The following is a 7,998-nucleotide window of genomic DNA, read 5'->3' as shown; positions in this document are numbered from 1 at the left end:
CACTTCCACAGGCAGGGAGCAAAGCGAAAAATTTCGACAGCCGACAAACCCAGGAAAAAAGTTCCTGCTCTGTTTTTCAGTGAGTCTTTTCTGCCAGTGCAAGTTTGTGGGTTGAAAATTCGTGATTTCTGGATCAAATTTTAAGGGTAATTGATTGTAAGTAAGTAGATTTTTGAAAAGTACATTTATGTAGCATGAAATTGTCTGCGTTTTTATTGTTTTCGTTCTGCCAATATTGAAAGAAATTCCTGCATGTCTCATCGTTTAATTTCCGCTTTGTTTTGTGTGTGTTTCTTGCAATGTAACCCGTGTAGTCTTTTTTCGTCTTTCGTTTGCGAGTTCCCTGCTTGAATTTTGAATGATAGCAAAAGCGACTAAATTTTTCCGGCTCGTAACCTAGAGTTATTGCTATTCTATTCGAATCGAATACATTATCGCAGTTAGCTTTGGTTATCATAATTTTTCATCAAAAGTAAAGTGACTCGCCCATTTTGCTCGAAAAGTTTTCATCTCATGGCCTGCTTTTATGTATAGAGAATCCATCCCGAATCTCTCCTCGTTAGCCTGGCAGCACAGCATATACCAACGTAGACCAGCCAGAGTCAATTGATTAATTAGGAGTGCTCTAGTTTAAAAATAGACATTGCGTAATTGAACTGTTCGGTTCAAAACATTCGCAATGTCAGTCTGCGTAGACTGTGGACTGCGAACCCCGTTTGACGAAGATCATCAAATTTTTCAGCCTACTACGAAAACGTCAGTCAGTTGCGGTCCCTCATTCTTCATCACTCAATGCTCGCGCTCAAGTGGGTAAAAGTTTTCGTTCCTGCAATATCGCGCATGTTTTGCTCTGGTTCGAGGGCTCTCGATTGTTTGATAGAAGTTTATCAACGAATCACCATTCACATACACTACAGGGCTGTGCTCTGGTATTACGCTCTTGGCAGGAGACTTCAATGCATGGATCCCTTTTTTCGATTTTTTTTTCATTCTGTCTCCATTACCAATTAATGATGAGTGAAGATCGTTGACCAGGGTGCGAAGAAAGGGTGTGTCATGGTGGAAAGAGTTCGTGGATTAGTTTTGGTGAAATTTTTGAAAATATGTTCAAAGTGTTCGACGCATTCATGTTAATGTTTTTCCACGCTTCAAATACTTGTGTAGCTTTATATGTTTTAGAAGACTGTATAAGTGCATACAGGCTTTTTTTTAACCATATCGAGTTTTAGAAGCTCTATAAACTAGTTTACGAGAATGAGAAGATCTTCTTAACCCTCATCCGCTCTCGAGTGTCAATATGACAGACACTTGTAACTTTATTCGGGTTCATCTAAATATAACAAATGCTACTGGGACCCCCAATGAATTGAATTCATGGAATCTTTAATTATAAAAATTATAGAGGATGATTTTTTTTCAAGAAAAAAAATTTCAGATCAAGAAATGAATTTACTATAGTAACCGGAAATTTCTTGATCCCAAAAGGTGTCCAAGAATAAGAGTAAACAAACATGTCAGAAAATCGGCATCCCTCCGGCAAAATTCAGTCTTAAATTACTCAAGGCCAAAGACATTTTATTTTATTACAATAAGTATATGACCTTCCAGAATTTAAACTTATTTTTTTTGTGAGTTCAGAATTGCAATTCAATAAACCTTTTGTATTGAAACTCAAATCTTGACACACAAACACCCTACCTTAAGAATGGGTTTTTACGAAGTGTAACTTAATAAGCTCTAACTTGATACCAACCATTTTAACCATATCAACAAGTTTGAAGTCATGTGAAATACTCACAATAGTCAATAGAATTAGCAAAAAAAATATAAATCCTAGTATCCATTACTTTATTCCTAATCTGTTTGATTATTAAAAAAGCTTCTATGTCATTACAAATGATATGCTAATATGAAATATTCTTCAAGAATCCAATTTCAGTCTCAATTGAAAACAAATTTCTTGTCCTACGAAACGCACAGCTTCACATTCTACCAAGTTTTTAAAACGTAGGTTCCAAAATGGTGTGTTCTTGAGTTATAAGTTAATTTTTTTAAATAAGTTTTTGAAATGGTAAGATGTTTTTATTGAAAAAACTAGCTAACCCGGTATGCTTTGCTACACCTTGCGAAAATAAATGAATTTTGTTTAAATTATCTAAATTTTTAAGTATTTTTGTAGGTATCATTTTGAATTAATTTCAGTATAAATCAGAAGCAACTATTTTTAAAAGGAAAACTGCAACTAGCGTTTGGAACTGCAGTACAAAGATGATTTCATCTTATTTAGTGTAACTTGATCTTAAAATTAGTTTTTTATGATCTGAAAGGAGGGCTCATGAACTTCCATAAGCACATTGTTGGTATCTGAATAACGTCACTTACCGCATGTTTCTTTTGATTGATAATAATATGAAAATCAAACTTGTCTCCTTTCCTATATTTCGCCTTGAAAAATGGAGGGTCTCAATTTATTTGTATGCAAACAACCTCTCTCATAAAAGATGGTATCTTTTGATTGATTAGTGATCGATTGATGTTAAAAAATGCCCCACTACTTGAAGGCGTTTCTTGTGATCATACTTATTTTTTCGTTCAAAAAACCCTCTTATACCAGAGTTGGTCCCATTGCATGATAAGGAATCAACATTATATGGAACCCCCTTCTTCTCTCTCCTTTCTGCAAGGCGGAAAGTTTTATAACAATCTTAGAAACATATCTCGTACCCAAAAACCTTGCCATGCGAAATTGGGTTCCATTTGCTTGACAAAAAATTCCCTATAGGAAAAATATACCTTTTTGATTGTATCGTCGAAATTGTTGATATTTCCTTGAAATTTGAGTGGCACTTTCCAACTGGGATAGCATTTCATAAAAAGCGATCGATGCGCATTCTGGAATTGATATTGCGTTCTGTTGGTAAAATAATTCAACAAACGAAATCGAGAGTCCACTCAGTAGGGTCAGTGGTTGGTACCATATATCAATAGAAACTGTTTTATGTTTTCAAATACCCTTTCATGAAAAATTTGGTTCCATTTGCTCTAACCGTCTTCACGATTAGCAAAAAAAAAATCATATGTGAGACTCATCTCCCTTTCTATTTTTTCAATTGAAGAAGAGAGGGGTCTCACATAATCATAGAAATATCTCTCGTACTCAAATACCATCCCATGCCAAGTTTGGTAATTGTTAAAAATTGTATCTTTTTTATCTTTCATCTTCATCTTCATCTTCATCTTCATCTTCGTGTTTATCTTTTTCATCTTTATACTTCGTTTTGATTTTCAAATAAATTCACCGGATATTATAAAATCGCTTATAAGTTTTCCCAAATTTTTGGTCATGCTTTTTTAATTTTTGAAATATTTTTAAAAAATTTTCATTGTTTTTCAATCCTGAATTTTTATAAGAAAAAAATAGTTTCTACATTTGATCTATCCCAGGATCCAATATTTCAATAGACGGCGACAAAATATTCAGAGCTTAAAATCTATATATATAAAAATGAATTTCTGTCTGTCTGTCTGTCCGTCTGTCTGTCTGTCTGTCTGTCTGTCTGTCTGTTCCCTATAGACTCGAAAACTACTGAAGCGATTTGCTTGGAACTAAGCATATGAGGGTTTTGGAGGCCGGGGAAGGTTCCTATAATAGTTTGAGACCCCTCCCTCTTTCTAGAAGGGGAGGAGGGGTCTCTCATTTAAAAGTAACAAGTCTTCATAACTCGAGAACTAATCAAGCAAATCAAACCAAACTTGGCATGAGTGGGTACTTGGGTACGAGAAATTTTTCTAAAAATATTTGGTACCCCTCCCTCCCTCCAGTTGGGAGATAGGAAGGGAGAGGGAGCCTACTTTGATTTTTTTTTTATAACTGGAGAACCACTCAAGCTAATGGAACCAAATTTGGCATGGGAAGGTAGTGGAATTCTAGAAATGGTTCTATGATTATTTCAGACCCCTCCCTCCTTCCATTGGAAATACAGGAAGGAAAGAGGGGGGGGGACTTTCAAACTTTTTTGTTGCATAACTTGAAAACTTTTCGAGCAAATAAAACCAAATTTGGCTTGGAAGGGTATTTGGGTACGATAAATACTTCTACGGATATTTGGTATCCCACACTCCTTTCAGTGAGAAGATATAAAGTGGGGAGGGGGCTTCTTTACAATTTTCAGCTTTACGGGAAAACTAATCAAGCAAATGGTACCAAATTTGGCGTGGGAAGGTATTTGGTTACGAGAAATGTTTCTTTGATATTTTGAAAACCCTCCATTCTTCCAGTCGGAAAATCTAAAGGGAGGGGGGTCCTCCTATACAATTTTCTAAATCACTCTGGAAACCTACCCACCAAATGAAACACAATTTGGTTTGGGAGGATATTTGAGCATAAGGAATGTTTCTGTGAATATTTGGTACTACTGCCTTCTTCCAGTGGGTTAAAAGGAAGGAGAAAGAAGGACTCCTTAACAGATTTTCCGCATAACTCGAGTACTAACAGAGCAAATGGAAACAATTTTGGCATGGGAAAGCATTTGGAAACGTAAAATGGTTATTTGCTAATTTGAGATTTCGTTATCCTCCAATTGGGGAACTTATCTAACCAATGGAACCAAATATTACATGAGAACAATCATACACTCGAGCAAATAGAACAGAGTTTGGTATGGGAGTGTGTTTTAATACCCAAAATGTTTGATTTGATCACCGCCTTCGAAGTAGGGGATAGGTAGGAAGAGGGGCTCCGTTACAAAGTTTATAGCATAACTCGACAACTAAAAAAGCGATCGAAACCAAACTTGGCATGAGAGAGTTTTAGAGCACAAGAAATATTTTTCCATTGGTTTAGCACCTCTTCCTCCATTCAACGGAACGATAAAAGGTGGGAAGAATAAATATTAGAAATATAGGAATGGGGGAGGTGGTCACGCTCACAATTTGTATAATCATTCGAGAACGAATAGGTAAAATAAGTATCCCGTGACGTTATTTTGTTACGCAAAATGTTTCTATGATAGTATTAAACCCTCTCCCCATTAAAAAGAGACAACGAAGATTCTATATCCAGAGTAATAAAAAGGATTAAAACACAGGTTAAAATGAAATGATAATGAGGATTCCAAAAAAAAATGCAATTTTATTTTGATATTTCTTTTTATGATTTTGAAATTGAATTGAAATTTTTGTGCAAATAAATGAAAAGTTAATAACTAGGTAAAACAAATTTCATTAATTTTTGGAAGGTGTAGCATAGCACACCGGGTCAGCTAGTATTAAAATAAAAAACCAGCGCTCGAATATAGAAAATGTTTCATTTATTTTTTATTTTAAATCACTTTTCTTGAATCGATCATTTTTTTTTTAAATAAATTTATGAAAGTTAGAAAAATGTCTAAAAAAAAAGTGTCTAAGAAAAATGTTAGAAAGTGTCTAAAAAAAGTGATATTTGTGAACAAAATACTAGATTTTCCATCTTAAAATTGCTTCGAGTTCCACCGAGTTCCACGCTAGTTTTATTTGGTAATGATTCCTCTTAACACGAAAAATAAAATCCACATTGGCTGGTGGTGCGAAAATTTGCGCAATTTGATAAACCTTTTTTTTGTAAATCGTTAATATATTACACTAAATGCTTTCTACAGCGCTTCAGCAATTTCAAAACACATCATAATGTACTAAACAATTGTAGATTCAACATTTTTCAACTTTGTTTCGAAGACTGAAAATTGTTTTGTCTTGCCTACAACGTTTCAGATTAAAAAAACTGATTTTTCAAGGTTTTTTTTTCTTAATTTCATTGTTACTCCTTAGAATGAAATTGTAGAACATTGACTTGTTCAGCAAAGTTATGTATTTTGTTAAGATAAACAAATTTGTAGAAGAAATCAAAGCTCTTAAATGCTTAACAAAAAAGTTAGCATTTTTATCTTGCTATTGGTGGACCCCTTGACTTTATATTTTATTTCAAAGTATGCGCCTTGTAAAATTATGCAATGTCGCGAAGACTTGGCTCTCTGCCCAAATCAGCACCCACTGTACCTACATGGAGAGCAAACAAACACGTTTTGCTGGACGTACTGCTTGTGGTTTTAGAAATTCAGGAATGATTTTACGTTTATAATTTTCATATTTTTGTTAAATCTCACAGCGTGAATTGTTGCACCTCACTAGAATGTAGATTAAATTAGCTTTAAAATGAGTAAACTTTTTATTGGTCCAAACAAAGTAAAAGCACTGAAAATTCGGGTACAACCTGACGGTGGTACACAAAAACAAATACAATTTCAATTTGTAGAAAAATCGCGCAAAGTAGTCAACTTTGAAAAATTCCCGTTAATTCAATTTTTGTTGCATCAAAAATCTAAAAACAACAAAATGTCAGAATGAGAATAAAATTTGTAATGATATTTTTTCAAAAGCTCTACCACCGCTCAAACAGTTTTTACTAGCAATCTAATGAAAAGTAGGTTTTTCAGACCACTTTTTTGAACTTTTTGACCATCCCATTAAAAAAAAAATTAAAAAAATATTTCTTGGCTTCATGATGTAGACATTAACTTCAGCTTTCATATGCATAAAGCAAATATTTTTTGGACGTGTAATATATAAACTACAGCACTTTTCCTGAGGCATGTTTTTCGATTTTTTTTTCTTTCATGCTGAATAACGAGAAAACTATAAGCTTTAGCTAAATATAATGTTCTAATCATATTTTACTGACATGACAAGGTTTCTAGTGGTAAGATATAAAAAGAGTTATGACGATTTTAGCTTGGAGTGTCAAATTGATGGGGCTGATTAGGGTAATGAAATCTAATGCGGATGAGGGTTAAGGGAATTTTTAGAAAATATTTTTAGTTTCATAGGTGTTTAAAAATTACTCCATCAACATTACATGGCTATCTTAGAGTCACCATATCCTGCAACGCCAAAAAGAGTAGGGGAGATAAGGACATAACGGCCACCTTAATGCAAACGCTTATTTAACCATAGAAAACAGCTATAATATGTGAATTACATCATTGTTTCGTGTTCGATCACTAAAATAGTCTATTTTCTAATTGGCTGAAACTTGAAAAACTAGATAAAAATATTGAAAAATGCATTTAAAATTTGTTTGCCAAAAGTTGAAAATCAGTCACTGCAGGGGCATAATGAGTTCCCCTCCCCCCTGGGGCAGTATAAGCACCATTAATTGGGGCACGATGAGCGTTTTCTGCCGGGGAATCTAACAGCGAATTCAACTCGATGAAGTCAGATTCATCAAACAAAGCAATAACAAAATAATCTAGGTCTGTTTGTTTAATACAACAATTCAGCTACTATAATGCATCATTCAAGAGAATCGATCATGAATGGCAAATGGAAAAAATCACCTCTAATAGAAATCGAACTCTAGCCTTTTGATTACCTCTCAGACACCTTACCAATAGGCCACATCGTCAGATGTAAACTAGTCAAGCTGTTGCTCTATAATTCAGTTGATTACATCGAGTTGAATTTGCTGCTAGAATATACGGCAGAAAACGCTCACCGTGCCCGATTAATAGTGCTCTGTTCGCCCCGAGCCAACAAATTTAAGTAAAAACGTGTTTAAAAATTGATTAAAGTGAAAAAATCAAAATTTTATGATGGTGAGAATTGAAAAACAATGTGCACATCATGTTGCAGTGCGTACATTACAGATCAAGATGATTTAAAGATCTTAAGAGCTTATTTCGTGGTGCTCAAAAGTTATAATATTTTCGTCACTTGAGAACCTAGCTGGTATTTTTTAAATATCTCTGAAAAGATTATAAGGAGATACCTTTTTTTGTGAAAAATTAATTCTATAAGAAGTACGAAACAAATCCTCATGAAAGTTTATTTATGAAAATCGTACTTTTGTAGAAAAGAGGAGTTCTTATTATGCCCCGGGTGCTCGTTATGCGCTTATCTCCCCTACATTGAGATAATTTTTCGGAAAAATTAGAAAAAATACGAAATGGATTAAAAAAAAAGATA

At 34.1% G+C, this 7,998-nt stretch overlaps 1 protein-coding gene across 2 annotated transcripts in view; it reads left to right on the top strand.

Annotated features, from left to right (window-relative positions):
* LOC129747906 (zinc finger protein 454-like) overlaps window positions 1-7,998 on the top strand; it is a 35,633-nt gene continuing 27,635 nt past the window's right edge. Inside the window, exon 1 of one of the 2 annotated variants that reach the window (XM_055742307.1) lies at window positions 1-156. The gene's annotated coding sequence lies outside the window, so the exon portion shown is untranslated. Of the gene's footprint in view, window positions 161-7,998 lie in introns of both variants that reach the window. The other variant, XM_055742306.1, reaches the window with a different exon arrangement.

The sequence above is a fragment of the Uranotaenia lowii genome, chromosome 2 (assembly GCF_029784155.1).
Source record: "Uranotaenia lowii strain MFRU-FL chromosome 2, ASM2978415v1, whole genome shotgun sequence".
NCBI classification, from domain to species: domain Eukaryota; kingdom Metazoa; phylum Arthropoda; class Insecta; order Diptera; family Culicidae; genus Uranotaenia; species Uranotaenia lowii.
Note: the sequence above shows the minus strand (reverse complement) of the source record. Positions and strands in the feature narration are given on the sequence as shown.